We start from the raw sequence: 4,636 nt of genomic DNA on the forward strand, positions 1-4,636 counted from the left end.
CCTTGCATGGTCCGTGGACCACAGCCTGAAGAAGCCGACCCAACATCATTGCTCTGGTGTCGTGACGACAATCTCTTCAAGCGCAACCTCCAGTTTGCTAAGGCTTCGGCAAAGGAAAACAAGAAGTCATGGGGATTAGACTTCAATCCTGGCCCCTCTGCTCCCCGTGAGGATGGCACACGTGAAGCTGAAGAAAACAGAATTGGCCCCTTTGCAAACCTTGATGGTCTCATCTCCTACATCAAGGTACAAGGTGCCAAAGTGGATCATTCTGACAATGAGGCTGATTCTGATGAAGCCCTAGCTCCTCCTCCAAGGCCGCAGAAGCCAAAGAAAATTAAGGCTTCATCATCAGCTACACCTCCAAAAGCTTCTCGTGTGAAGCCACTGGCCACTGCACCTCCTGAAGCCAGTGTGCAGTCTGAAGATCAATCCCGCATCTCCAAGAAGACGGAGAAGAAAAAGCAACTTTTTAGGCATACTGATCAAGCCTTGACTCCTGCCGCCATTCTGCGCGAAGAACCCATTGATCTGTCAAGTGATGAAGATCTTGCTGATGATGCTCTTGAGCAGCTGATAAAGAGAAAGGAAGAAGCAGAAATCTTCAACAACTTGCCTCTCTTTGATGTGGCCATCATCCACAATTTCATTGATGAGTGGTTCGACACCCCCAATGTCAGCTTTGAAGATTTACAACTTCCCATTGGCCTCAGCGTCTCTTTCAATGGCGCCATTGCTTCTGAGCTGGCTCTCGCTCAGCGAATCGTTGAGCTCAAGAACAAGATTGATTATGAGAAGGCTCACTTCAAGAAGCATGTGGCCAAGCTAAGTGTTCAAGACGTCCGAAACTTCAAGGTCATGCTGCATGAGCTTAAAGAAGCTTTTCTGAAGAAGCGTCAAGAAGCTCAAGGCTCTCGTGAGCGCATGAAGAGTTTGGCCGATAAGTGTGTGCTTGCCTACAATGAGGCTGAGAAGCGCAAGTCACTTGGCCGTCCTGGCATTGACCCCAGGATGGCTGTAAAGAAAAAGAAGAAGCTGCCTGCTGACCAGCCTGCACCTTCAAGCCAAGAAGCCCCTTGCATTATCTTCTCGAGCAGCATGACTGGCTCGAAGCCAAAGGTCACCACAACCGCTTCAGAACAAAAGAAGACGAGGGCTGCCGAGGCTGAAGCCAGAAAGAGGAAGAACACTGAAGCCTCTGATGCCGCTCCCTCCAAGAAGAATCGCAAGACGAAGAAGACTAGGGCTGCTTCCACAGAGCCTTAGTTGTTGAACCCATTTCAGTGGTTCGCCCAGCGTCAGAACATCACGAACGAAGAATGATAGTCCATGAGCCTGCTTCCACAGAGGCTCATGAAGCTGAAGATATTCCAGCAGCTGAACCCACGGCTGTTGAAGACATTGGTCATGATGACAATGTAGCTGATGATGAAGTTCTTCCTCAGGTCGAACATGACGTGGTATCATCGCCTGTTCATACGAACAGCGAACTCATCAGCATTGGTCGTCCACTGATGCCAATTGCTCAGGATGCATCGTGGGCTGATCACCCACAACTACAAGACTCCCCCAGTACTCCCCAACAACAACAACAAGCTACACCTCCCGTGCAAGAAGAGGATGAAGACTTCCAGGCCCAGCCAACTCCATCTCCCAAGGCGTTGCCAGCATTTCGCAGGCTTCGCAAAGGACAAAGGCCTCAAGTCCCTCTGTCGAGCGTTCCAGAAGGAGAAGTGCAATGTTCACCTATCGCACGTCAAGTATTTTTTGAACCTGCTCCAACTGTGAATGTCTCCGAGTCTGCAGCACATACTGCTGAAGACATTCTGGCTGCATCAGCTGAAGAAAATCAAGAAGAAGTACGTGTACCTACTCCCCCAGCAATTGAAGAAGAAGCAGTTCCTGATGTGAATGTGTCTGTGCCCGACCCTCCTGTTCGTCAAGAGGAGGTTGACAATGTTGAGGCTGCCACCGCCAACGCCAATGAAGCCAATGACGTAGTCATGGCTGACGCTAATGTGGAGCTTGCACCAACTAGTGTGCCTGAAGCAAGTGTGGCCACTGAACCTGAAACAACTGAGGCTGCTGCACCTGAAGCCAATGAGACAATCGCTCCCGAAGCACCTGTTGTGCAGCCTGACGCCTCAACTGCTGCCCCTGCTCCTGTTCCGCCACCAAGGCCTCACACAATTGAGCAAGCATACAGTCATGGTCAGCTTACCACTGTCCGATGCCCCATTCTGGAGCCTCCGCCTACTGCCTCAGGACCTCAATTTGACTATCATATTGAGCATAGGCCTCAGGTCCAGAAGCCAAAGCCTAGGTTGCCAAGGTTTCCAGGTACTGCAAACTCACCAGGGTCCTTTAATGCCAATGGCTTCAAAAGCCACAATACCTTCTTTGACAGTGCCAAGAACCCCTACTCCAAGCCAAGGATATCATCAGATCGGTTCTGGAGCTATCAGCAGAGAAGCTATTACTCATGCGTACTATATGATCAAGGGCGCATTTTCCCTCATATGCGCCTTGATACAGAAGCCATTGCTGGACTGCCGTGCTTAGAAGAAGCACTTGATTACTTTCGTGATGCTGGTCTGCTCCATTTTGTGACAGACAAAGAACATTGGAATGAAGAGCTATTGCTTCAATTCTATGCTACTCTACACATTCGCGGCTACTACAGAGACATCAAGACATGGGTTCTCGAGTGGATGACTGGAAATGTTCATCATGAAGCCAAAGCTATGGATATCATCGAGCTTATAGGGCTAGCCACTCCTGGAGAACTATATGAACCTGACTGTCAGCTACACCGCAATGCAGTAGAGAGTATATTCCATAAGCCAGAACCCAATATGAGCCAGATGTTGAGCATGATGAAGCCCTTGCCATCTGACGCTGAATATCCAACAGATTTCTTTGTTGAAGACCTTGAGTATCTGCCTCGCACCATATATCATATCATCAGGCGAACTCTATGGCCTGTCAAAGGACATTCATCAGCGGCCAAGCTTGAAGGAGCTATGAAGACTTTGGTCTTCTATATTCTCAATGGCATCAGCTTCAACACTCAAGAGTTCTTCATCACGCAACTTGCTGCTTCCGGCTCTGACCTATTTGGTCTGAAGTTTTATGCTCCATGGGTCATGCGCCTCATCAAGAGACACTCATCTGTCAACTATCAGCCCTCTACTCGCAATCATATGATCTTTCGGCCAGAGGTTGATATGTCAGTTGAAGCTATATACTCTGACCCTGCCAAGAGGCCTCTTTGTCTTCAGAATGCCGAGCACCAAAGCTTCACTCAGCCTATTGAAGGTGTTCAAGCAGCGACACGAATCTATCCATTGGCTGGAAACACTCGTCTGCCTCATCGAGCACCCACTGAAGCCACTGAAAGCACCATTGCACAAAGGCCTCGGAAGCGTTCTCGCGTTCTCAATGACCGAGAACTTCTTGCGGCCCTTCATCAGAAACAGGATAAGCATCATTTCTGGCTCAAGAGATAGATGCAAATCCTCTTGGTGGATGTCAATCACATTCGCAACCTTGCCACAAAGAATGCCTTTGTTGCTCATGAAACTTGCTGGCGATCATGGAAGAGTTTGACCCTGCTCAGTGCTGAAGCTGATCTTCAAGACGATGGCTTCACTGAAAGATTCCAGTTTGACTCCACTCCTCCACGGACTGCTGTCCTGCGTCGTACTCCATCTCTTGAAGACTCTGAATATTCTTCCTCCGCGGCAACGGTAAATGCCAGAGTGATCGATGATGAAGATGATTCTACTTCACCACCTCCTACTACTGCGCGCATCGACACTGCACCAAGTTCATCTGCACCGCCAACCAACGATGATAACCCTGCTGCTTCACCTGCTCATGAGAACGAGTAGATGCTCTATGTCTTCAAACCTTTTTGGTCCTTACTGACAAAACGGGGAGAAGCGTATGAGTTGACAGTCTTCAAGCGGGTTCATATGGGCGGTTGCATTATATTTTGCCTCGTGCTTACAACTCTTGCTTTTTAAAACATTTGGTTCTTTGAGTTGTAACACCTAAACTTGATGGTCATCTGCTACTTATTTGCTTTACTGTGATGCGACGATAAATTCCGCATGTGCGATGATAACTTCCGCACTTAGATAATTCTGCAGACGTCCATTTTTCATTATGCATGTCATTCTATTTGCTATATCATTTCATGCATGATGAATTATATTCATAAGTTGAAGTGGATCTCCACAAGTACAACCTGCCATGTGCATTTGCATTCCAAAAGCAAATTACTTATATGCACATCTTCAGGGGGAGCCCTTGCTACTTATGAAGACAATTCCCTATCCTTTACAATTTCACATACTTTATCCCCATTGAAAACTTCAACCAGTTTGTCATCAATCACCAAAAAGGGGGAGATTGTAAGTGCATCTAGTGCCACCCCTAGTTGGTTTTGGAGTATTGACGACAAAGTTGGTTGAGGGACTAATGCGTTTGTGAGAATTGCAGGATAACGCAGGTAGTGTCCCTCATTGATTCGGTTTACCTACCGGAGATGACCCCTAAAAATGTATGAAGACATTGAAGACAATGGTGGTATGAGAAGATATTCATATTGAAGACTATGACATGAGAAGAC

This window comes from Triticum dicoccoides, chromosome 6B, assembly GCF_002162155.2.
Source record: "Triticum dicoccoides isolate Atlit2015 ecotype Zavitan chromosome 6B, WEW_v2.0, whole genome shotgun sequence".
Taxonomy (NCBI): domain Eukaryota; kingdom Viridiplantae; phylum Streptophyta; class Magnoliopsida; order Poales; family Poaceae; genus Triticum; species Triticum dicoccoides.